The 26,708-nt window shown below is 48.0% G+C and overlaps 1 protein-coding gene across 2 annotated transcripts in view; it reads right to left on the bottom strand.

The window, feature by feature from the left end:
* The window catches only part of PIK3R5 (phosphoinositide-3-kinase regulatory subunit 5), a 64,788-nt gene extending 38,302 nt beyond the window's left edge, over nucleotides 1-26,486 (bottom strand). Inside the window, exon 1 of one of the 2 annotated variants that reach the window (XM_026075749.1) lies at nucleotides 26,464-26,486. The gene's annotated coding sequence lies outside the window, so the exon portion shown is untranslated. Of the gene's footprint in view, nucleotides 1-24,338; nucleotides 24,354-26,463 lie in introns of those variants that run through there. The other variant, XM_026075750.1, reaches the window with a different exon arrangement.
* Between the last annotated feature and the right edge of the window lie 222 nt (nucleotides 26,487-26,708).

The raw sequence follows: 26,708 nt of genomic DNA, 5'->3' as shown, positions 1-26,708 counted from the left end.
GTTGTTGTTGTTGTTGTTTTGGGTTTTTTGTTGTTGTTGTTGTTGTTTTGGGTTTTTTGTTGTTGTTGTTGTTGTTTTTTCCCCAGGGAAGATTCTCATACAAGCACATCAGCAGGGACCCCAGCAAGGTCATCATCTCCTTCAACCAACATTTCAACTTTCTGCCTTCTGCATTTCCACCCAAATGGGGGAGTGGGGAACAAGGCAGCACTAGTGCTATGGGAGACATGTCCCCACTGCAGCAAGGGAACTGGATATGTGGTTGTGCAGCACAGCAGAGCAGAGCACACGCATGATACCTGCATGCYGCTGCTCCAATGAAAGTATCTGTTATTCTTAGATTACAGAAGAAATCTTGGTTTTAACCCTCCCTGTCTTGCAAGATTTTACTGCCTCCTCTACACCCTGCATGGGAGCCAAAGATAGAAACTCGGAGCCAAGAGAGGGAGCAGCTGGAGGAAGCCTTTGTAGAAATCGGGGCAGAGAGGGGAGGAACCTGCAATTTTTAAGATTCAAACTTCAGTCACTGTCTGTTTACCTCTCAAGTAAGTGCTGCGCATCAAAGAACAGCGAGATGAAGGTGATAAGATGATCGTTCAAACCACACAAAGGCAGCGTATCAAAAGATCCAGGAGGCAACTGGTTTGACAAACATCCTTTCAGGGTGCTCGCAAAGGAAAGCATACCATCCAAACACCCAAGCACCGTGATATTTCCTTATAGGGCCATAGGTTCCTGTCCTGCTGAGCAAGGACGAAAGCTGCTCTTGCCCCAAGGCCTCCAAGCAGCCTGAGGAGATGGAGCACACCAGGCCATGGGGGAACCATGAGTGACCTTCACTCCTCAGACCACCAAACCCGAGCTCCAGCGAGCCTTCACTCTCCAAATCAACAAAGAATCAGGCAGCAGAGAAGTGACACAGGTCTTTTCAAAAACTGACTGGCAAGTCCCAGATCAAGCCATTACTGAATCCTGGGCACAGAAGAACCAATGGAAACTAACCACCAAAAAGGCTGCGGAGAGCAAATGCAAGAGGAATCTGCTTAGGCATCAGTACCCAGAGCTCCACAAATCCACCTGTACATGTCCTCACCCACCCATGCCACTTTGGCTTGCTGAGATCATCACAGCCACCACAGCAGGATAGTGGTACAGGCTTGTGTGGTTTAGGACTGAAAAGCCTGTCATTAATTTTCATTTCTTAAGTAGCAAATGGTAGCTGGGCTGGAGCACCCCAAGGACTGCTCCCTGTCCTCCTTTATAAAACAAGGAGCCAAATTACTTGGAACAGGGCAGATTACAGGCATGAATCACAGCAAGGTCCTCACGATGCTGCCTGCTGTATTTACACATAGCAAAAGCCTACCAACAGGCAAAATAAAACCATCGGGAAAAGTAGTACCATTATCCCCCTCCTTTTCTTGGGGCGGGGAGAGAGGAAAGGAAGAGGAGGCAAAAAATTAAGCAACTTTTCTCAGGACACGAAAGAAGGCTGAAGCAGAAACTAAACTATAATGCTGTCTTGCCAAACCCAGCTCCACCAAATCTTACCATCTAGTTTGTCAAGGGACACAGAAGAAGCGTTAGGGCATGCAGCCACCTCCTTCACACTCTACTCCAAGGACGAACATAAACATCTTAGGGACAGGTCTCTGACCAAGGCACACTCAGAGCAGAATTTAGGGGTAAGCAAAGCACACAGACTGTCAGGAAAGGGCAGCAGGACAGGACCACCCAGCAAGAGGCAGAAAAGGCAGGCTAAGGGGTGACCAAATGCACCTGGAGTCAAAGCTGTGAATGCTTGCTGCCATCAGGGCGAAGGAACCACCAGTGAAGAAACTGGAGCAGAAACAGCTCCAAGAAGCAACGCAGATTCAGGGATTCAGTGGTGAGAATCCACAATACAAATCTGCATGAAGCAATGCACGCCAAGGAGGGAGGGCAGAGGGTTCAGATAGAAAGGCATCAAGTGGTACACTGGGGATAAAGACATCGGGACCAAGCTAGTTTTTCATAAGACCAAAACTGCTGAACGGTCAATGGGGCATTGGGCTGAAAAGGTAGCACAGGAAACACCTCCTGGACACATGGGGCACCTGGGTGGTCCAGTGACCACATTTATGCCCGAAACTACAGCCAGGAATGAGCGGTCCCACCTATCACTGGCAACTCCACATTCAAGGTGTCCAAGAACTGCTACAGAGATACGTCTCTGCTGGGAAGGATGGGACTGCCTGCTGGSAGATCCCAACAGCATCTGAAGCAACAAATTTCTCCAGCAGCTCTGGAAGTAAGTTTTTCACAGCAATTAGTCTGCAACTCTGGGATGGCTGGATAAAGACTGAACGTAATAGATAAGCAACAAACCATTATGTGAACTGACAGCTTTAAAATTGGTGTGGGATTTTCACATAAAACGGGATTCTGAGCAAACTGCAGCATTTGGAAGTGAAATGGAAGACAGGGGTTTAGACAGTGAATTCATCTCAAAGAGGAAAGTAAAACCTGTAATACAAGGAGAAAACATGCTTCTGGAATAACCACGCTAAGGGGTGTTACTCCACCACAGAAATGGAGCAGGTAATCCCTACCATGCTAACAGTAAGTAAGGAAGATATGACTTATTACTGGTAAAATCCTCTTTGTGAAGGAGAGAGGTGCCAGCCTCGCAGCTCCCTTGATATAAAGATCTTCAGGGTACAGCAGCACAGAGCACTGTGGGAGTTGAGTCCTCCTTGAGCAGGAGGGCGATTTTGTTATGCTGCTGAACTGCAAAGACTCGTTTATACCAGAAATGGTGAGAACTGGAAAGCTTACTAAGACTTAGAGCTCACCCCTTGTTCTCACCATGTCTGAGAACCTGGCTGAATGAGAGACTCCCACCACAGAGCAGGGAAAGCACCTAACGTACAAAAGCGGTTTCGGAGTCCTTTTAATTGAACTGCATCTACAGAAGTTCACGCAAATGGGGCAAAGCAGCACCCAGGTTTTATGCCCAGGTAAGGCTGCCAGTTCCCTGGCAGGTGGCTGGGCAGCCCCACGCTGGACAAAGCACATCCGTAGAAGACAGGCAGCAGGTACAGCTCTTTGCAACAGTGGAGGAAGAGGGGCTCAACACAGCCCAAGAAAGCCGAAACGTGAGGTATGATTCATCTCACCAAACTGCAGACAGCTAAATTCAGACACCTCTTTGTGAACTAGTTACCTGGTTGTCCTGAGAAAGTTCAGCTCATGTCAAGAGGCATCTAAGATGTTCAGTTGTGTCCTGCTGGGCTGTGCCTGTTCCTCTCCACTAAACACAAGGTGATTAGCTCCAGTGCAGACATCCAACTTGTAGCTATGCAGAGCTGGACTGGATGAGCCTTAGCCGTGAACTCAGATCAGAGAATGCTCCTTTGCAGAAAGAAGTCAAAATGAATTCACAATACACGTTCACACATGGAAAGTGAGAAGGCAGAGTGGTGGCCATAATGTAGTCCATGCCCAGGGCACACAGAGGTATCCATAAGCAGCAGACTATTAAGATGCTTTGGAAGCTAAGTCTCACCTAACAATTGCATGTCTGTACAGTTATTTCTGCTGCTTCTCTTCCTGTTGGGCTGCTGATGAGGATGATGAACACCGCACACCAATACACATCAAAAGGAAACATCTCTGGTCAGAGGCAAAAGGTTCCCAAGCCTAGAAAGGAGCTCAGAAATGGTAGTGCAACAAAGGCACAGAGCATCAGCACCATTGGGGGTAAGAAAAATATTTCTAGGGGAAATGGAAAGAAGGAAAACTGCCCCTGCCATCTTCCTGTAGTAAGCAGTATCAGACCCACCAAGAAAGCATCTAAGCTGAAATGCAAAAACTAAAACCTGGAACCATGAAGCACCCCTGGGCCCCAGAGCCATGCTGCTAGGCTAAGCTGCAGGCAAGGGAGCCAAGGATGGGGAGGAATTATGGGTCCAGACAGGAACCTCACCACAGCATAGGACAAGACTGACTTTTTATTGCTCAGCATGGCTTTCCCAGGCCTGTACTGCACACCACACCAGTGCTTTGCTCTCAGGGAAGAGCAAACACACTGGAGATGTAAATGCAGCAAGCTATGAAGCCGTGTGGATTACCACAACACAAGAGCAAGACCTGGGGGAGGGGGAGAAAAGGAGAAGGGGATGCATAACCACGACGAAGCTTCACACGCACACGTGACATCAGAGCCAGCAGACCTCAACATCACGTAGCCCAGAACTGCAACACCAAAAAATAAATACAACGCCTAGCCACTCCCCACGCATAGAAAGCACGACTGCCGTGGTTGTGGAAAGCAGGTTACCCAAGCATGCTGGCCTAAAAGAATGCCACAACACCACTGTGCAAGTGATGCTTCTCAGCATCAAGAGGAGATGGAGGAGACACTCCCAGAGTGGCTGGGGACAAAAATTTTGAGCCTCCTGTGAAGCCAGGTGACTGGTTTATGGGCTCTAGATCCCACATTATTGGCCATTTTCAGTGTGCTAATCACAAGTTGCTTATTCCCCCAGCTCCCTCTAGTACAGCTTTGCTCTGTTTAGCCATCACTAAGTAGCCACAGCTAAGGGGATCAGGAGCAAAAGCCAACAGGAAGTTGAGAAATGCCTAAGATGCGTCAACTCTGCATAAATGCCTCCATCCAAGGCTTTCACATTGCTACAAATGGGAATTATTTAGCATGATTTCCCAAATTCCATCCCCAAGATCACTTGTATTAGCAGCTGGAGTTTAAGGCTGAGGCTTATGGGATGAAGAGGCTGTGAGCTCCAAAACAACAAAATCAAGAGGTGCAACCAAATAGCAACCTCAAATCATCACCATTTGTTTTTTCAGAGACTCAGAGATGGAAGCTCCACGTGCAACAGGGGCTTAATACTGCACGTTCTCATGCCTGTTTGCTGTCTTTTGCCCTGGGATCTGCTACCCTTGAGCTGATAAAGGGTTGGACTCATTTCTCAGCATCCAGAGCGGGATTTTCACCGCTTGCCATCAGCCAGCTGAAAGCAAGCCCATACGTGCCAGCCCAGCCAGGCAGCTGAGACAAAGAGCAATTCAGGTGACCTACTTTAAGCACGTACCTTAAATCAAGATGAATCATACCCCAAGCACCTCTCTCTCCCCTCCACTACAAAGGGAGCCTGGATGACTCTTTCCCACCGAGCCGGAGGTGTCAAAATGCAGCCCAGGCGAATTCCTACTCCTTCCAGCTGCAAACCTCACTCCCACACCGGCAGCCGGGACAGTGTTTGCCTTCGGCAGCGGTTGAGCCCCACAGAGCACAGGGGCATGGATGTTTAGGGTCAAATTCAAGGCCTGCCTCCTGTGGCTGAGCTAAGCTTCTCATGCCCAGGGCCAGCACCAGCAAGGTGATTTCTGAGCATGCAGCAAGCGCAGGCTGGCTCAGAGCCCGGAGTCCATTCTGGACTCCTGCTGATGGGTACCGGCTGCCAGGGATGCAGTGTCGTGGTGTCCCGCCTGCAGGCCAGTGCTTGGGGTGACCCTAGGACCAGCCTTGATGATCCCTGGAGATGCTGCTTTAGGATCAAGCTTTCAGAAGCACCTGGGTTTAACAAAAGCAAAAAGTTAGACCACATTAGGAGCAGCACTAGGGCAGCAAGAAATTTAGCAAAAAAGAAAAAAAAAATAGAGAAACTGATTCGCAGTGAGCAAATTCCTCAGTGAATTTGACTGGATTTCAGCAAAATGTTTCTGCTCCGAGGGAGCATGAGGAGTAGACATGGTGAACAGGAGGGTCTTGAGGACTCAGAATGAAACCATTCAACCAGTCATTTCGAAACAGCCTTTGCATTCATCTGACTGCAATTCAAAAAGTAAAACTAAGCCAGAAAAATGAAACCTCTCATTTCTGATCAAATGAGACCTTTTTCCTCTGCACACCAGTGTTTGGGTTCACGTTGCAATGAGTAAGCCCCAGCCAGCTCTCCCGAGGACCAGCCTCACACCGGTGTTCAGATGACACCGGGTGGAGGATCTGGTGCCTGGGCAGGTACGGCCCCACCACCAAGGATGCTTCCCTGCGGCTTCACCCACCTCCGGTGCACCAGCCGTCCCCGAAGCAGCTGTTAAACCGCTGCCACTCCAGCACGGGGCAAACCCCRAGCGATGAGCGTGCTGCCGTTCCTAGAGAGCTCGCAGAGGCTTGTGGCTCGATTCCTCCCCCTTTCCTTCGCTCCCTACGGACGCTCCCAGCGGCTCATGGCCTCCCTCGGAGCCAGGGCAAGGCATTAGCATGGAAATGTCTTGCCCGTGCCAGAGTGGTGCAAAGCTGGGTGTCCCGGCTGGACCAATCCTCCCTCTCCAGGGTGCGGGAGGGAGAGCCGGGCACTCAGCTCACACCCTGGTGATTTCTTTTTTTAATGAGTAGAAAAGCTTTTCAATCATTTACCAGCTGGCTTCCCTGCCGGGAAGGGCAGACCAGGAGAGACAGGCTCTGCAAGCCCAGCAAATCCCCAGAGCCTTGCCGCTAACTCACCAGATGTTTCAGAGCAGGAAGAAACTTGGCTAAGCACCAGAGGCACCATAGTATTGTTTATCTAATAGTTCCTGTTTTTAGTTTGGTCTCTGTTTTCTTTCTTTGTTCTAAAAATTGTATTGTAATGGCAATACCTGGCCTGAATGACACTGGATTGCTTTGAAATAAGAACCAGACAAGCATGTCATGCTGTCGATTTTCTTATCTAACTGAAGAACAGAGGCCTCAGCCCCAAAGCAAACCATGATCAGATTAAACTACCCCCACACCATTTGTTTTTAAGATGAATTGGAGCACAGATTAACAGCTCAACGGCTGCTCTGCTCGAGAGCCCCTGTTATAAAGGCACACCCTTGGGCGCGAGTGATTCACGGAAGTCAGGGCTTTCAGCAGGGACACGTTTCCCCGCATGAAGCAGTGCTGGCCACCAGCTCTCTCCATACTGCAAGGTCAGTTCAAATGTTCTGGGGATTTGACATCAGCACCTAGTCAGACGAATTCAACTTACAGACTGCCATCCCAGTGCACCCATATTTCAAAAGCTAACTCTGAGGCTGCCACTGGAGCTGACGCAGGGCATGCTGCTGATGGGACATCCAAACCCTCCTGCGGTCCCATTTGCCAGAGTCTTCCCCACATCTCAAGCATGAGAATGCTAGAAACGATGGCTTTATCACAAAGATGCCACCAGCAAAGACTGCAAAGATGCAGGGGTGCTGATGCAGCAGGCTCACCCTTGCTTCCCTTGGCTTCCCATCACAGTGCTGGTGTCCCTGAGTAGGACCAGCTGAGCAGGACCAGCTGCAGGACCCTCACCAGGAGGGCTCTGAGCCCAGAGCAGAGCTTAGAGCCCTTTTTAGGCAGGCCTAGCACAGGGACAAAACTGACCGCACCCTGCAAGAGCGATAACTCTCTGTTACTGAAAGAACAAGCCTTGCCAGCCCCAAGCCACAAGCGCAGATGGGACCGAGTTACGCTCCAGCTGCAGCTCGCAAATACACGTCCTGCAGCTTGCTGAGGAGGGGCCAGCCTACGAGAAGCTGTATTTTAAGCAAACCAGGGCCCAGGCCCCGAAAACTCTTGGTGGCCCCATCGCAGTAAATTCTCCATGCATCCCCTCCACATGGTCCCTGCCTGGCTGTTGGGCTCGAAAGACTTTGACCTTGGTTTCAACCTTGCATATCCCCCACTTCCATCCTGCAACGTGAGCGATCCCTTCAGCTGCCTCATGGTATCAGGGCCAGCCTCAAACATTTCCCTTCCCATCACTTCTTCCCCCATTCCGACCTCCGCATGCAGCATCTCTGTAAGCCTGCTCAGCAAAGCCGACTCTGGGAGCACCCTCACGTCGGGGCACTACRCCAGACCCCAACCCACACTATGCTGTGCGCGGGTCTGCGCAGAGTCCCTCTGACAGGACATCCTGTTTTATTAGAGAGCTGCAGAAAGAACAAACAGTCCCAGTTCTTGCATGGCTTCTACACCAAATTAAAAAATTAACAGGTCCCAGGCTGTGCTCAAGAAGCCACGTGTCACTGTCCTAAAGAGTAATCAGTCCATTCCCAAAGCCCAGATTAGCACCCAGCTGCCCCAGAACCACAACCTAAAGTAATTATTTACGCCCTATTCCCTCAACAACAGATGTGGACAATCTTTAATGCCCTTATTCTCAAATCACTCTTTCGAGGAAAAAAAAAGTGGTATTACCCTTACAGAGTTGGGGAACCGAGGCACATAAAGGCAAGGAGACTTTGCCCAGGTCACACAGGATGATTGTGGCTAGACAAGGAACCACACTAGTATCCGGACAGCATTTCAAACATACAACCATTTCACCCTTTGAGAGCCAGTATAAAATCTGCCCACTATATTAATTCTGTGCCTTTCTCCGGTTTTCCATCCCTTCCATTTTATCTATCTATTCACTGCTATCTACTCACTGCTCAGAACATACCTGAATTTAGCTGATCACTCAGGGATGGTTTCCTGTTTCTGAGAAGAGCCTAGATATTCATTTGGGTATTACAAATAGTAATAAAAAAAGAAACAGAAGGGGTTCAGCAAAGCAAGGTCATTCTGGTCTGCTGGCACACAGCTTTTAGGAGGCTCAGAGCAGACCTGTAGGCTTCCCATCCCAGGACTTCTGGGATGGGGTCCAACCTATTTCCCTTCCCTTTACCTCTAGAAAAACTTCAAGGTGTTTCTTTGCTTTTAATTTCAAAATATTAACTTAAAATGACTGCTAGGTCTCCTGTTTTGACTGATGGAGTCTGAACTTCTCTCTCACGTTTGCCAGGTCCTCCTGGCTCAGCTGCCTTGAACCACAGAGTCCCCAGGAGCCTAGCAGGGATCACAAAACCCAAACTGAAGGGCTTGACCTCCTTGGGAAGTCCACATCCCTTTGGGAGCATGTTCCACTCTGCAAATCAACAGGAAAGGTGTAAAGACCTGTCTAATTAGCTAGCCCAACCCCCCTGCCTTTTGCAGAAAAACTAGTTAGCAGGGAATTTGCCTCTAGCAGTGGTGGGTCCTTTTGGTAGAGAAATAATCACTGTTTCTGGGAGGGTACCTCTCAAGTGGGTTAAGTGTGAATTGCTTTTGGTCACAGCTTTCTGACATTTTGCAGCTATTTCTGCCCTCTTCCTCTCAGTTCTTCATCTACAAAACTTCTTCCAGTAACTGCAGCACCAGTTCATCTCAAAACACTGCCATTGTTCTTACAAGCCCAAGCGGTACTAGCCCCAAATCACCATAGAGATTTGCTCTTTGTATCAGCCAAGGCAAAATTCAGCCCACTTGGAAAGGACTGGCAGGCAGGATAAGGAGATCAGAGAGCATGYGTCATGTTGATGGCCGATAGCTGGTTTCACCTGTCACCATCCTCCGATCCTCCGTGAGCCACAGCATCAAAGAGGCTCCAGGAGCCTGAGGGATGCAACATCAAAACCAACCCTTTCCTCAAAGCAGTCTTATCAGCCAGCCAAACAGCAAAAGCAGCCTGTTTTGGGCTTCATTGACTGAAGCTGGTCACTGACCCCAACTTTCAGAAAATGTTGAGCATGCTGCTTCCTTCAAAGGCTTTAAATAGTTGTGGTGCCCAGTTAGACAATAAATAATAAAAGTTAATGTGAATAGTTGCTTTAGGAAGTCTTTGCTAGAAGCATTGACCTTCTTTCCGTAAGCACAGAACGGATATCTCCTACAAGCAGCGCTTTACTCCACTGCTCCCAGCCAGGGATGGAAGAGGCAATGTCCTGGAGAGGAGAACCAGACCAGACCCCTTGAGTCCCACAACACCCCCTGAGGGGGCAGACTCCACACTAAGCACCATCTGAAGGTGGTCAGGAGGTCCCCTTCTGAGGTGAGGAAGGAACATGGCAAGCAATGGCAAAATCTGTCACATTGGTTGTGGGGGCAATGAGGAGAAAATGCCATTTCACAGCATGCAGCACGCAGCACTTTCTTCACACCAGCACACTGCAAATATACCTGGGTCAAATGCTCAACTGAATGCAAACGAGGGGACTTGGAGTCCATCTCCTGGATGTCACCATTCCAGGAAAACCCTTGTCAATCTAGACAAATATGAGAACTAGGTAGAGCCACCCCCCTGTAGATCTGCAGGATTGTAGAAAGGCAATTCAGAAAGACACATTTATTAATGCTTTGCAACACTTCTGTCCGACCACAGGCAACTCATTAACTTTAGATGAATACACCAAGAGAAGAGGTACTCTATACACAAGGATTTTAAATACTGCCCACTTTAGTTCTTCATTCTCTGGAGACTCCCTTCTCCCCTGACTAGATGGGGCTCCCAACACAGCTTGAGTGACCCCACTTTGGTCTCTCCATATCCAAATTGCCCATATGCAAATGAGATGAGTAAGAGCAGCACATCAGCATCACAAGCATAGATCGGTGCCACAGCATTTGTAGGGTGCTCAAGTGCCCTGGCATCAGGACCCCGGGTCTGTACCAAAAAGCAAGACCCCCAACACTTGCCTCCTTATCAGACTACTCAGACCTCAAGATGAGGAAAAAAGACAGTGTTGTCTAGTGGTTACAGGAGGAAGCGAAAATCCGCAATAGAAACCAAGAACTCTGAGGTCCCATGGTATGTTGAGTGACCTCTCTGTGCCTCAGTTTCCTCCTCCAAAATCAGAGGCAAGGGCTCCTGTTGCAGGTCGCCCTGTTAGACCCAGTTTGCAAAGCCAGAGCCGAAAAGGTGAAAGCATTATTTTTCTTGTATCCTGTTATTTTTAATTCCTAATGAAGTCTTCACAACCCCACTTATAACCTTGACAGGCAAGGCTGTGAGAGCAGCACATGTCAAAAAACTTATTTTTTAAAAAACATAACATACTAATATTTCGCAGAGGTTATTTCTAACCCACAAGAACCACTTGCCTTAACCAAGATATCCTGCCACGGGTACCTCAGGAACAAAGCATCAAGATACCCATCCTTGAACTTGTCGAGCAGTAAAAATGACAACATGCGATCAGAACAGCTCGGGCAATATCAAATTTCAGAAATAAAGCTATGTGTGAGATAAGGAGGTGTGCTCTCATCAGAGCAACACCAGTTCATGCAGGGGAGCTGTGGATTTGACCACTAGTACCAGGACTTCTTTGGAGCTCTATTTTTTTTAAAAACCCAGATTCCTAAGAAACAAAATACAGAACTACCTTATCAGAATACTGTAGCAACAGCAGCCACTCAACTCAGTAAATCTAATTAATGAGCCAGGAAAAGTGTCATTCGTTTGCTAACGGCTTCACCCAGGGTTGCCAAATAGAAAGATAAAAGATTCAGCTGGGGCCTATTCCAGGCAGAGGAGCTGGGAACCTGGCAGAGATTGCAGAAGATTAGAGAGGGCTGAAAAAAATTAAAATAGATTAGCACTTTTAAAGTGCAAGCATGTAAATCAGCTTACGTTTTATATAATGCCACTGTTGTGAAGTGTCTGGCCGTGGGTCTGAGAGCAGCACCCCCTTAGCAGTACACAAGAAGTCGCAGCTGAGCGGCATTTTATTTGAGCTCAGGAATCTCACGCCACCAACTCCCTCACAAAAACAGCAGTTTTGTTTTTACCAAGTTTGCAAATTCTCACAGGAAGCCAATTAAGGGAAACTTGAGAACTGCAGAAGATTCATAATTGCAATTAAGGCTCAAACTACTGTTCCTAAGCATGGCTGGGTAAGAACTGGGTAAGAAACCATCTTCAAGACTGAGCTTTCAAATATCCCCAAGGTTGGAAATGCTTTTCACTCCTGGAATAACTCACCACCCAGTGATCAGGGAGCTCACCTCAAAGGCAAAAAGAAGAACAAAGCGGGACCCACTTGAGGCTGCTGCCTCCCAAGCGGGCACCTCCACTATGGGCACTCAGAGGCTAGCAGGAGCTAGGTGTACACACAGTGTGCACGTATTTACCTTCTGCCTTTAGTCTGGGGAAGAAAGCTCAATCCTGCGCTCCAGAAGCCTTTCCCTGCCAAAAAGTTTGGTTTCCAACAAAGCCTTTTTGTTGTTGTTGTTATTTGACGTTCTCAGCTCCAAGGACCTCTCCTAACCATCATAGCATCCCAGGCAAGGACAGAATAGCTTTGCAGACTATGCTGCCTGCTGGGATACAAGAGATTTGGCCTTAAAACTGTCACTGTCGAAGTGAACCAAAGATTGTCACTTACGGCTACAGACCATGATCCTTCATACTGTCACAGATGAAGACACCCTCTTAGAAGTTCAGCACAGTTTTAGCAATAATCTGCATACTAAGAAACAGTGGCTAAACAGTCCCAACACCTAGGTGTTTTTGCACCATGGCAGAGCTGGTCCGTGTTTGCAGCCTAACATCCACCACAACAGCTCAGTCCAACACAAACACTGCCACAGCTATGACAAGAGCTGGAAAGTTTGGCCCTGCAGACCTGCCTACTGCAATGCTCTGATGGACTTTATGGTCACAATGGGATGGAGATGGCTCTTCTGGTTTTGCTTTGATTTTTAAAGACAAACACTCCAGTTCAAGTTGAAATGTAACTGGGGAGATGCTCCACATGATGCAGCTGACCCATATCCTTTCAGTCAGAAAGCAACAGCCATTAGTCTTGGCTTGAGATTCACAACACAACCAAGCAAGTGATAGTAACAGCTTCTTATATTAATCAACCCTCAGAGATGGAAAAATTGAAAATATTCTATGATCTGTGGAAGCCTAAAGTGTTTTAGCCCATAGCCTCAGCTCAGCCATTTCGTCTTTGAGCAAGCTCATCCCCAGAATAGCCTACTTACAGGAGACAGTCCTCCAGCAGCAGCCAAGAAGCTCTGATCTAGATCAGGGCCTCTTGTGTGTTGGAAGATGTCAATGATACACACAGCACTGGCCGGAAATTTCTCCCCAGGGCTGCAAGCTTATTACAGTCCTTCACTTGCAGAAAAGCTCAGGTAGAGGAAGCACAGTTTACAGGTATAACCACATCCACACAATGATATCTTGCAGCCCAGCACTGTCAGTTGTGGACTGCACCCCTTCACATCCATTATCGGCAGAAATGGTGCTGGCAGCCTGCGCTACATCCCCAAACACATGGACTCACTGCTATAACATGCCTTTGGTGGAAATAAGGGTTGAGAAGAGCTGAGAGAAGAAAGAAAAGTAACTCACCCAAGGTCTCAGGGTAAGCCCGTGGTAGAACTGGGAAGAGACCACAGAGGTCCTGTACCAGCTGTAGCACCAGACTCACAACTGCTCCGCACTGCCTGTTTTTCTTACTGCCAATACTCAGGCACTTCCCTTGTGATGGCACCTCCTCTCTCTAGAACACGTTCCCAACACAGAGTCTTTTTTCCAGCTCCTCCCAACCTCACCGTCTCTTTAAATAGCCCGAGAACATCATGCCCTAGCGGGCAGCAGAGCTGGGGTAAAAGATGTGAAGGCTGTTCTCTCCTTGGCTGGGATGCATGCTTTTCCTTCCACCTGATGGAGCAAAATCCTCCCAAAACCCCTGGAGGTGCAACAACGGCAACACTTGCACTCAGCACAGCAAGGAGGATGAAAGATCCTCTGCTCCTATACATGGGTCCCAGAAACCCAGAGAGGCAAAGTGACTTACCCTCAGTCATCTTCATCCATTGTGTGCCCTTGAAAACATCTACTCTCCCACAACCACCTCATCAGCTGCCATGGGTGAGTTGTTCTCAAGGACTTTGTGGATGAGGCTCAGAGTCTATTGCAGGATCCGCCACGTGACTTTGGAAAGTCATTTGTGTATCTGGATATGTATTGGCTTAAGGTATTTTTGCATAAACTACTTTTCCTGTGGTGTTTTTGCCGTACCGCTGAGCACGTACAACTCAGTAATCAAATTAGGTCAAAGACAATGCCAGCCAAAACCCCAGCAGCTTCAGTCCCACCCTGGCAGCAGCCACTACAAACAAACCAACAACATCCAAACTAGTGCAAGCCATGGTTGGAGGATCACTCCCCCTCCTCCGGCAGCACGGCATGAACCGCTACAGAAAATGGGAATAATCTTGTGGGATTAAGCAATGTGCCATAAGCAGGGCTGATATCTAAGACACAACATATGGGCAAACAAGGATACGGACTACTAATTTCCAAAGGGAATGAGCAAAAGAAAAGGAGAAAGCAACTCTTCAGGGAGAAGACTCACTGCAAAGCCTGCAGCCCACCCATCCTCTACCTCTCTCATTATGCACTGAGTAGACTTCCTGTCTGAAAAGGAAGCCACAAGCTGTGTGGCTGAATCCACTCGCACAAAAACATACTCCTCCCCACAGCCTAAACACCCAGGGCTCTGACACTGGCTCACCCATCAAGATGGTTTCCAAGAGCAACCTGCACTTCTGCATTTTCTACAGAGATCTTCTTACTTCACCTTCCCGTGCAATGGTGCCAAAAGAAGAAGTGCTCTGGAGTCAGGAGGAAGTTGTGCCACCATTTCCTATTCTGGACTATGATTTCACTCTCCTGCCACATCCGAGAGCCACACGTGGCACCCGCCATGCTGCGCAAGTGAGCCATGCGGCTATTAACATGCAAAGGGCTCTGGTTTAGGCCAAACAGTTCCAGGAAACTTAACAGTCATGTTCAAGAAGATACAAAAATAAAGACCACACACAAATGATTCAGTCAGAAATAACCATGCTGTCACTTGGCTCTTGCTAGGCAAGCAGCCTACAGGATAGCAAAGCAGGGTGCATGGTTCAGACACGGAGAGGCTGAGGGAAGGAAAACTACATGAAAGCAGCAGTCCAGGCCCAAACAATGACTTTCATGCTCCTCCTGAAGCACAACAGACATGTCTAGGTTAGGCTCGAATCAACATGGGGTCCTCTTCTGTTGTTTGAAGGGGAACTGAGTTCCCTTGACCCCCTTGCCATGGCCACGCAGCACCGTTTTGTGATGAGGTAGGAATGGACCTAGAGTGGCCAAGAGATCCACTCCTCCTTGCACATTCACAGAGCAGAAAACTTCCCCCCTTGATGTTAGAGGAACAGCTATCAAACGACTGACTACTGACTAGTATCTGAAGGGAAGACTTTTCTCATTACTTATCCTTTGGGAATTCCCCCCATTTGCTCAGCATAGGCACTGAGGCCATGATTTACACTCCCTCGCAGAGCTTGGGTCTTTCTTTCAGTCTGGACAACAGATTCAAGCACCACTCCAACAGTCACATACAAAGGGCTTTCGTCATAGCCACAATAGCTTGGGTTTCTGCTGACACCAATGGAAATGTCATCCTTATTTATGGGGCAAAAATCTCCTGCCTCCCTTGCCCAATGGAGTTTGCTAAGCCCCATCACCAGAAGCCTTCTACAACACAGCCAGAGCAGAGATCAGGTCTCAGCATATTTCCTACTTAAAACTTATTGCCATAGCCTTATCACCAGAGATGCACCTCTAGATATTTTTAGAGGTAATATCAGCTAGCACAGGAATTACAGTGCATTAATTAGCACACAGCCACATATTTACAGTTACAAGATCAAAAAGCAGCTTCCATAATTCACACCTTGTTGGGAATTATTGAAAAATGGGACATGTGAGAGCCATCACAAGATCTGCCATCTTTAAGGGGTCACATCTCCCCAAAACAAATAACAGGGGAGCTTTACTTTCTGGGGCAGCCAAAATCCTCACAGACAGCAAAAAAATCAACAGGGGCTCTAAGAACATGTTGAGTCCTTAGAGTTTCCTTAGAAGGAAACTCATGGGCTTGCAGGGCTGTTACTCAGCAGTCTGATGGCTCAGAGAGAAAACTAAAGGGATGTAAATATTTGCCCTTCTAGGATAACTGCTATGAAAATGTTTCTGCATTGGTGTCAGTGGCCACTCATGCCCCTCAACAGAGGCACGCAGCTTTAGCCTTTTGGATGACTGGAGTATCTTAAACCTGAGAGATGGAGCCGCCTTCTTTAAGGCGTGTTAAGACTAGAGAAAGTTTTAAGTTCCTTGGTATAAGCATAGGCAGATTCAGTTTCCTGAGCCATCTAGACCCTTCCTCAAGAAGTTCATAACCTGACTCCACCCTACCCAGGATTTCTTCTCTCAAAGCTTCCTCCACTGGGTAAGAGTTATTGGCAAGGAAGTGTGAGAGTAACTCAAACTATCACAGGACTTCCTGCACTTCCCCAGTGTGTGCATAGAGAGCATCAGTAGCAATAACCAGCTGCAATCTCAGAGCAATGGACCAAGGGATGGTATCACTCAGGTTTCACTGCTGCTGAGCGGGACAACCTTGCTAGATGAGTGGATTGACCAGGATAACTCAGTTCCCCTCTGAAAAGTCCCAAAAGTGCGGCTGCTAAAAACTAAAAGAGAGATGGAGAAACACTGTGGGCTGCAAGACTGACAACATGTCAATACTAACCATCATCTAAACCAGAGAACTGTGCCGTTACTTGCTCACAAAAAGCTTGACCATAACAAGGATTCAGATGAAAATAAGCCATCCAGAGCTGGTTGATGGCTAGGTCAGATATGATGCACTTACGTCCAGAAAGGGCTTGCTCACATGCACAATGACTGTTCATTTAGAATCTCTCTCTGCCAAAGCGGTTTCCACCTTCTTCTCTGAACACCTTGGACAACCAGCAACCCTGATGACATCCCTGCAAAGGCTCTCAACAGCACACCAAAGTGCACAATGAAGTGAAGCAAGCCTCTAACACGCTGAGTACCTTGGAAACCAGCCACACCGCCAACATCCCACCAGGGCAAGTAAAACCAGCCAAAGCTCTTGGTATCTGTTTCTCACACCAAGGTGTTCAGGGCTGGTGACTTCAGGATTATCATCCAGAGTCAAAAGTCAATGGAGTCCAAGGCATGAAAATAACTGAAACAAAAATCATCCAGTGACTTTGGAGAGCCCAAATCAACTATTTGCTCTACCATAAAGCTCCTAGATGACCCTGGGTCCAACCCTGAGGTAGGATTTATCTCCTCCAACTTTAGCTATGCAAAAATGAGGTGCATATCTAAGCACATCAACATCTACTGACAGCTCAGAAACAGAGAGCACTTGATGTCGAGATTGGCTTATCCCAGCCAGGCCGAACCCCTCTTCAGGGGGAACCAGCAGACTAGAGTTAGCTTAGCTGCCTCAACTTCTAGGCAACCATCCTTAAGCAAGACAACTCCCATCCTTGTTCTCTTAAGGCACTTTCCACATGCAAAGCAGGAATAATCACACTTCCTTCCTCACCCAGCAGTTGCATGACCAAAAGTTTCAAAGTCTGCAAGAAGCTCTGACAGTGCAATATTGGGAACATGGAAATTACAATAGACTCACTTAGTTTAGCTTTCACTTCTTTCATCCAAAAATTTGATTCATAACAAACAAAAGCAGAAGCCAACATTTCTGCAAGTGACTTTGTCTGCTCGAGATCCCCAGGACTCCTCACTAGACTTCTGCTTCTGGACAGTTAGATGTAAGCTCTGAGGAAGAGTGCCAGAGGTTATAAAGAATAGTCTTTAATAAATCACCAGCCCAAGAAAGTTTTACAAACATGCCACTTAAAAGTCTCTGCTGTAAAAAGAGTAAGTTATTCCCACCTTTGAAGATGGAGTGTGTGCTTTAAAACCACCTAAGGTCAATTTTATGGAACTATTTGACAGATAGACTACACCAGAGTGCTGATAATCCACAAAACACAAACCAGTAAGAGCAAATAAACACATTACTTACAAATTTGGAGCAGATGAAGACTAGCAACAGACAGTCATGGACACCAACAGTCCAACACGTAGGGCACAAGGCAGCAAGGGTTTTATTTCCACACCAAGGATGTGTTAGCCTTCAACCAGAGACCTGAGGAACTATTGAGGTCAGTAGGAAAATCTCCATTAAGCATAACAGAACCATCATCATTGATCATTGATCCTCATCCAAAGATATTAACGGAAATCAACTGAACTGTGCCTATAACCAAGTGCTCATCTGTCACTCCTTCAGGGAAGTCTCTCACTCACCCTGCTAAGGCTGACCAGCACAAGCAGGATTTGAACCAATGGTAGCGGAGTAAGGAAAGCTCCAGCACCCAACCATCCATACGAGGATCATCATTGAATGCTGCTGTTTACAGTTTTGCACTGCACAAAGCTCACCACTCCTCTTTTCACTCAAAAGAGAGGTTCAGTCATTTTTGATGAGAAAATTTTAGACAAGCAGGTGGGGCTACCCCTAAAGGGTGCAAAACGCAACCAGAGCAAGATTTTTGTGATTTCAGAGTGAAACTACCGTGTCTTAAGTAATGAACTTCTTGTCACAATATTACTGATTAGACTCCAGCTCCAGGGAGCTGCTTTAGAAATTCATTTCAACCATGAAGCAGAAAAGACAGTCTCCTTCCAAGCCCAACTAGAGATCCCAAGATAAAGTCCACTGCAAAACAGAGTGCAAAAGCTGGAAGGAAACACATAGCACCTAAGGATGAATTTGCAGCTAGGCTCAACTTCTGGTCATGCTAGGACAAGTCCAGAGCAACAGTGGTTTTACTATTAGCAAGGAAGTCGCAGCAGGCAGCCAGAAGCTGAGCACAGACCAGCACCCTCAGAGGTGGCAGCACTGGGGGCAGCACCAGCAACCTTAGACAATTCCCAGCTATCTGAGAGAAACAAGGTGACCACAGCTAGGTGGTTTACAGGAGAAGGCCACTAGCTGTAGCTCCTTCTCTCAGGAGGATTTAAATGACCACAGCCTTCACAATGACAAGGTATATTGTTAGCTAGTCTCCAACAGACACAGGAATGACACCCCACCATGATGGCCACCTGTGTGTCTGGCATGATTTCTGTGAATTGCTAGCTCCCTCATTTGCAAAGGATACCTTGGGAGCAACTTCATGGGGACCAGGTGCTGGTCATGAGATGCTTAGTGTTCACACAAAACCCCTCCTATCCTTCCAGAGTCTTGCTCTGTGCAGCAGTAGCTGCAATTAGATAAAATAACAGAAAAGGAGTCTCACCAATGTCTAATAAGAGCAGCAGTCTGGGAACTGCAATCCAGCTGAATTCAATGAATGTCAGATTAAAGACAACCATGTGCTGGTTTCACAGCTTCACCACCACCTTCCCCATCAGCTGTGCTTTTAGCAAGTAAAGGTGCAAGATGAAAATAAAGGAGATTTCTTCTCCAAACCAGGGTCTGACAGGAACTGATGGGAGAGAACAGCAAAAGCAGCTACTCAGGAATTGTGGGTGCCCAGTTTCAGGCCCTTAGTGTATCCAGTTTGCAGTGGGGGTACAGTAGCCATCCGCTATAACACTGGACACTGAGAAGACCAGCAGGAGCTTTTAGGAAGCCAAGGGACCTCTCAGAGAGGGATACCAATCACAGCACTTTGCATTGACTTTGTGTTTCGACTGACCTGGGCTCAAACCTGTCATTTGGAGGTTTGTTGCTTCCATGTTAAGGCCTGAATTTTAGTGTAACTATACATTTCCTTGTGTAATAGAAACAGCTTGTAACGCATCACAGACTCATACAAGCTGAAGACACTTGCAAACTCTATTCTTTCTGTAAGTGAGCCTTCCCTTGCCATGAGGTTAGCGATGCGAACTGGGCTGCTGCATGGAGACCAGGGCCAGCATTAGACCATAGCAGCAAAACTTAAAGGAAACTGAAACCACAAGAGTGTGGTAGTGTCCAGCACAGAATTGGCTGAAAACCTCCTTATCACCCATTCTGCAAACTGAGACTTCCTCTTGACTTATTTTTAAAATGTTCTTTTTTGCAATTACCATTTTTCAGGACATGATCTAGTGTATTCTTGACAAACAGATAACGGGGAATTCCACTCGCTACCCCTTTAAAGCTATGATGCATTTTGATGCCGAGAAATCAGAATCTCTAAATTAGTTCCACCAAGCCATCACTGAGAAGAACAGTTGCAATGGTGCCCTCCCTCTTTCTCCAAAAAGTACTTCTCTGTGTATAACCCCAGTGACTCACAGAGGGTCTTTTCAACCAGAGATGTTTTTACCATTTGCAAGATGCTGCCTTCATCCCCAGCTTCAGCTAAACACGAGGGCTGCACACCCTCCATCTCCATTCTATTATTTTTAGCTTCTCTAATGCAACTGACTGTATCAAGCTTTTGGGAAGTGAAAGGCATAGGGAGGAATGTGTCACCCTGATGTTGTTAGAATAAGGTCTACTACTTTTTGCAATGGTTTCTGCAAGAAACTGCAAAAGCCCCATTCCTGGAGATGCTGAAAAACTAGCTTCAAGGTGAGGGAGAGGGAGAAAATGTGGCCAGCTCTGCTGGGAGCAGGAAACGGGACGCAGGTGATCACAAAAAGGCTACTGTAAGAGGAAGTGAATTATCTGTCCCCATGTCCCCGACAGCAGAACAAGCAGCCACAGACTTGAGTTGCCCTGAGGCAGGGGAGAGACCCCTGATGGCTCCTCCAGTCCTGCAATACCCTGGTTCCCATAGCCTCTTCAATCCTCTTGCTGCTAGGCAGATGAGCAGCTACAGAGGCCTGTGGGAATTTTTTGGATTGTAAAGTTGTAAAGTACATCTTGACTCTGAATGGTAACTTCTTAAAAATAAATAAATAAATAAATCATTAAAAAAAAAGAAATTCCTGCCCTACCCTGTGCTTCCTTTTCTCTCTTCTCTATCAATGCCTTGCTCATCTCCCAAAACACCAGACCAAGCCTGGCAGGTTTCAGCAGCCTGTGCTTCGCTTTCTGGTCAGGACCACAGAGCCAAGCCTCTCCTCTCACACACGCCCCAGCAATAGCAGCACTGCAGCCAAAGCCGCACAGCCAGCGACATCTCTGCACCTCCCTTGGATTCAAACGCTGCTCTCAGTCAGCCTGTGATGGGCACAGAGAGCTGACCTCTTGGTTTGCTGACATCAGCAATCCTAGCCCCATCCACGACCGCTCTCACGGCTGCGTGTGGGTTTGGCAAAACTCAGCCAGGGTAAGAAATGTCTTCTCTTTTTCTCATCAGAAATCAGCAGAAGAGACATATATCTGATCTGAATAAGAAAAGACTAGTTATACATATTCACTTTTCAGAGAGGAAATGCATATGTTCCTGGCACCAATTATGAAAACCCTGGCCACATGATGCAAGAGTTAATTTTAGTTTATATCAGTCTTTATCATAACAGTGAAGGTTAAAGTTTCACCCAACACCACAGTCAATTACAACTTCAGTATCAAGTTAAGCCCCAAGAAGATTTAGGCTTGAGATAGTGATGGTGTCTGACACAGCCTGGTAGGCTGCTGAGCGCCGTCATCAGTATGCAATGGAAACTCCAAGGTGGCTTTGCAGAGAAGGTGGAAGTTCAATAGAGAAGTGGCCAGGTGCCACAGAAGAGGAGTGGAGAAAAAAAATTGAGCAAACACATAATTTACAGAAAAAAGGTGTTTCCCAAAACAAAAGCAGTGACCCAAGATGCCACTGCCAAGCAAAAAGTGAAGGACATAATTGGGAGCATCAGACGGTTCCTCCTGACACTTCTCTAATGCGGCTGCTCATCTGGTAGGACAGACCCACGAGGAGAAGTTTCTTTCAGTGGAGGCCAATGGCTGCTCACGTGGCATGGAGGAGACAGGATTCCAGTCCTCACATGCAGTTATTTTCATGCTCAGCAGGACAGACCCTCCCAAAAACACGCCACAGTGACGTCCTCAGCTTTGCAGAAAGCCCAGAGCCCCACTCTGTACCAGGCACGGACCTCAACCCCAGGTGTCCTGAATGTCATGCGCTTCCTATGGCAGTGGCTTTGCTGAACATGGCCTTCAGGGAAAACCCATTTTTACCGTGTAAGGTTACACGTGGGTGGCACTGTCATATTTAGGATAGCATCAAAGACCAGGGGAAACAACAATGCTGCGAGATCACAAAAAAATTCCCCTATTCCTCGTTCCACTGGTCCAGCACTTTTCTTTGTCTCTCCAAACTGTTCTCAAGACTTCTCACCCAGAAAAGCTCATGCCATATCACTCTCTGCTCTGCTGCATGGGTTCACTATTATATATATATTTTTCCTATTGCAGAAGCATCTATTGACCCCAACTGGGCCAGGGACCATCCACATCCTGCAATTGTGCAGAGCAGCACAGAGCACCTGTGAGCTGAACAGAGAAGGCAGAGAGAGACGCTGTCGCAGGGCAGCAGAGAGTCCTGCACCAAGAGTCACTCATGGAGAGAAGTCTCCAACCACTGCCCCATGCTGCCTCCCGCCCTGTAGCTCCCTCAGGACGAAGGATGGCAAAAGCTGATGCTAATTCCTTCAGCCTATTTGGAAAAATAAATTAACACGTGAGATTTCAATTGGATCCGTCTCTGCCTAACTACTCCAGCTGTGAAACAAAGCAAGTGAGCGACAAAGCACTACAAACAAGCAGTGTGACCATTTCAGAAGGCTTTTTGTGAGCTTTAATGCCAAACCCACTAAATAGATTAACTTACAGCATAAACAAGCAAGTAAATCTGTCCCCCAAGGCCCTGTGTATCCAAAGGAAGCTTTAGAAGTTACTTCCTGCCATTGTGGAGGCCCTGCTGGGAACCCAGGAGCCTTTTCAGTCCCTGGCTTGGTTGCCCAAAGACTTAGATTCACTCCCCACACCGCTGGCTGCAACTCAACAAAACAAAGATGATGGCAAGGATGTTTTTGGCTGTTCCCGATGACCCTCAGGCCAAAAACAAGCAAAACTGATTCACATTGTCTTCCAAAGCTCACAGAGGGATTCATACTCCACTTTGGCTAGAAGACTCAGCACAACCTCTGCACTACCATCATAAAAGAAGAGATGAAGCCTTCAGACCTCCAGGAGACAGGCCAAGGAGAGATGGGTGTCCTAGCCACCACTAACAATGCTACGGCCGGCAGTGGCCAGCACCGCCAGGTTATTCAGCCCAGATCATGAAACACCCCACAGCACTGAAATATGCATCAGTGTCCACACTTGCTATTCGAGAGGGAAATGACAAGCGCAGGGTATCCCAAACTGTGAGGCCCAAGTACCTAGGCTCTCCCTTACCAAGGAGAGGAGCCTGAGCTGGACCACCCTTTGGCCTGGCACAGCCACAGCCACCAGAGCTACATCCTCAGCAGCCCAAGAAGGCATCGAGAAGATGAGCTGGGCAGACACATGATGATACCCTAGCTCTGTGCTGCAGGAAGCTCCTATACCAGGCAGGACCCTCCTCCGGCCACTGCAGTGTCCTCCTGTGAACCAAGGGGGAGAAAAGGTCCTCTTCTCCTCATGAAGGCCCTATTCACCATGCTACTTCCTTTCTCCCTGGCTCAGTTATTCCCATTTGTAAGTGATGTGCCGGCCACGCGGGATGCACAGAGCACCCCATCCCAGAACTGCCCCCACCCAGGTTGGCATGGCCCCAACCACCTGGTCTCCCATGTGCCGGGCAAGCCCCAGGAGCCCCACACTAGCACGTCACAGGAGCAAGGGACTTAGGACCTCATGGAGTGAACACAGCCCGAATCCTTTCCAGGCCTCAGCTCCTCCCACATGTGGGGAGCAGAGCAGAACAGCAGCTCCTGAGGGGGAGCCCAGACCAGCCCCTCAGCTCAGCACTCTGCTAGGAACACGGTTTTGGGGAACTGATACGATGATGGCTCTTAAGTGCCCTATTTCAACAAGCAGAGCCAATAGGCTACTCGCGTCATCCTAAAAAGGCATGCGCATGGTGGTGTTCTGGTTGCAGACCACAGCAAATAGGTAGGATGATGTTAAGTATCCATTAGGCTGACAGAGTTTCTAAACCTAGAGCAGTAAGCCAGCAGCTTGTGGGCTACCGTGAACGAGATCCCTAGGCTCTCGATGTGCTGCGTACCCAGCAAACATTGATTTAGACACATGTAGCCATTTCTTGACCCTGTCAGAGTTGCCTGAAGGGTCAGACACCCACCAGCATTGAGAGCAGATCAATCTGAGAATAATTTGCATTTAAAGAGCAGTCCTTTTTGGACTTTGAGCTTGTTGGCTTTGATTGCAATCCAGCTAATTGATCGAGGGAGGCGAAGCTCAAGCAGAAGCCCTCTCAGAGGGGCAGGATTAACACACAGTAATGAGGAGCAGCAGGGATGTCACCTGGACTCAAGGCTGGAGGTCACTCAGCCAGACTCCAATGCCTCCAAACCTAAGAGCCACAATAACTTTATTACACAGCCATGACCAGTACAAGGCTGCACACAGGGTAGGTACCAATTTGCAAAGCTTATCAACACAAAGACACTGAGAACGAAGAAATGTTTGTGAAGTTTCACATGTACAGATTGCCAGAAACAATAAGAAAAGGGAAATGCCACCTGAAAGGATGAGAGCTTGTTTGTAGAGAAGCCTCTGAGCTGAGACGTGCAGCAATGGGGGAAGCAGCTGAAAAGAGAAACATTTCATGCTAATTTGAGACAAAGAATGGGCCTTTGTGGAAAGGATCAAATACACTTATGCAAGTTCAAGACAACACCGTCTTTCCTAAACCATGGACACACCAGGAGTACCTCCAGCCACACATCGCTGCGAGTAAGCAGCCATTAACTGAGCTGCTAGATACAGAGCAAAAATGCCTTGATGTTACAGCACAGAGAACTCCAACACAGGATAAAAAAAAGCAGACGAATTCCCTTCTGCAGTGGCTGTTACGGACAGTCACAAGACTGAGCTCAGAGCTGAGCTCTTTCTGCATGAGCTTGGTGGGAGCAGCTTCAGGCAGCCGCGAGCGGCGTGACCGCGAGGGACCACCCTTCAGCATGCCCTGCCGTTCCCAGATGCCCTCGGGTGCTCTCTCCTGTCACATGAGACAGCACATGCCACTGTTCATTCCCCTGCTCACTTCTGCTTAAACCCACCCTAAAACAAGGACAAGCAGCATTTCAGAAGTGCCCGAGCTGCTCTTGCCAGCCCCAAGCACCACAGGAACCTCAGGCATGAAGCATTGAAGGGAAAGCCAGGCTCTATCCCCATCCCTCTACAAGCAAGGAGACAGTCCCCAGGAGCGCGGCGAGTCATTAATAACTGTCACAGCACAAACCAGATTCTGTCAACTGGCCAGGTAGTGCTTTCTAATTCCCCTTTTAACTTAACAATAGGGCCACGCTCACATCTGGTCGCGCTGGCAGCTGAGAACATCTGCACGGCTTTTCACTGCCCAGCACAGCTGGGGGAAGGAGCGCCAGAGCCCGCTCTTCTCCGTGCACACACTGAACAGTTCTTTTGGCCTCGTTACGGGAAGGATGCCTCGCAGGTGGGGAGGCATTGAACGGAGCCACGCAGCTGGCCCGGGGCAGAATCTGGCCTCCAGGCTCTTTTTTACCAGCAGGAGACTCAAACCTAGGTGAACTCTCAGATACCGAAGGCTATGGTTAAATACAGCACATCTGATACAAAAACAGCCAAAACTCGAACATGAAACCCCATCATGGTGTTTCCAAACAAACTGCATTTCCCGTAGCGTTATGCTGCCTTCACACTTGACAGGTCCATCTCTTATCCAAATGCACATCTCAGAAGTTAGCCAAGCATCTCCCGCTATATGGATGGCCTTCACTGCACGGAGGCAGAGAGGGACCGGATCATCTGACCGCAAGCCTAGCTTGCTTTTTTCAATGGCAGAGCTTGAAATCGGAGATTAACAAGTCTGAAGGAGTTCATGCCTGGCCATTCATGTATTACAGCTGCACATACTATAATCACGGCTTGCCAAACAGGATACGAGTCGTAAGAAAATAAAGCATTTATCTTCAAGCTTTTCCAAGAGGGTATTAGAAACAATGGAGAGGAAATACAAAATTAACACTAGAGAAGAGCAATTGGCAGTGCCCCTCACGAGTCTGTTCTTCATTACAAGGCTGCCTATTCAGTAGCTTTCATTAGGAAAATCGCATCTCAGAACCATTCCCAACAGTGTCCCTATTTCCTAATTAAGCCTCGCCAAAGAGCCGCGTCTTTTAGTTACCGCACAGCATACAATCACAACAATTGCCATTTCATCGCACTCCGGCTGCTGAAAACCCTGCAATTAAAGCAGCTGAGGAGTCACACGGACGTGTCATTGGGGAGACAAGTTCTCACGTTGTGTTAATTGGCGGTCAAAGACAAGATCGTAAAAATGGGAATGTTGGTTTTCAGGGGTTTTGGTCTCTGTGCTGGGAAAGGCGCTAGGGAACTGCAGCAGCTCTCCAGACTCCCACCCAGGAGGCTGATGAAAAGGGACCAGTGCCAGTAGCAACCGCTGATGAAAGCTCCTGTCTGCTTCTCAGGGCTGCGGCACAAGACAACACATGCAGGAGCCTTCATGCGTACCATGACCACATCATGCTGGCAGAGCGTGGCTCCATGATGTGCCTGGTGACCAGCTGCCCTTTGGGAAAGCTTCCCTGACCCAGTACACGCAGCGCAAGGCGGACACAACTTTGGGTGGTTTGCAGAGCTCACCTGGAGACCCCTGTACAAGGCCATGGCTTTGGATGGGTGGGACCCTCGCAAAGAAAGTGCTGACAGCGGACTGGTGACACAAACATCCTCCCACCGCCTCAGACCACATCAGACAAGGTGATGATGGGAATCCCACAACGCAGAATCTCTTAGGGAGGTGGAAGGGAGGTCTTTTAGGGAGAAAAGAAAGAGCACAAGCTTCAATTACAGAGCCTGGATTGCATGCACAGGTCACATTTTCCTCC

Source organism: Apteryx rowi, unplaced genomic scaffold (assembly GCF_003343035.1).
Source record: "Apteryx rowi isolate R43461 unplaced genomic scaffold, aptRow1 scaffold_41, whole genome shotgun sequence".
Taxonomy (NCBI): domain Eukaryota; kingdom Metazoa; phylum Chordata; class Aves; order Apterygiformes; family Apterygidae; genus Apteryx; species Apteryx rowi.
The sequence above is the reverse complement of the archived record's forward strand: the minus strand, read 5'-3'. Positions and strand labels throughout refer to the sequence as shown.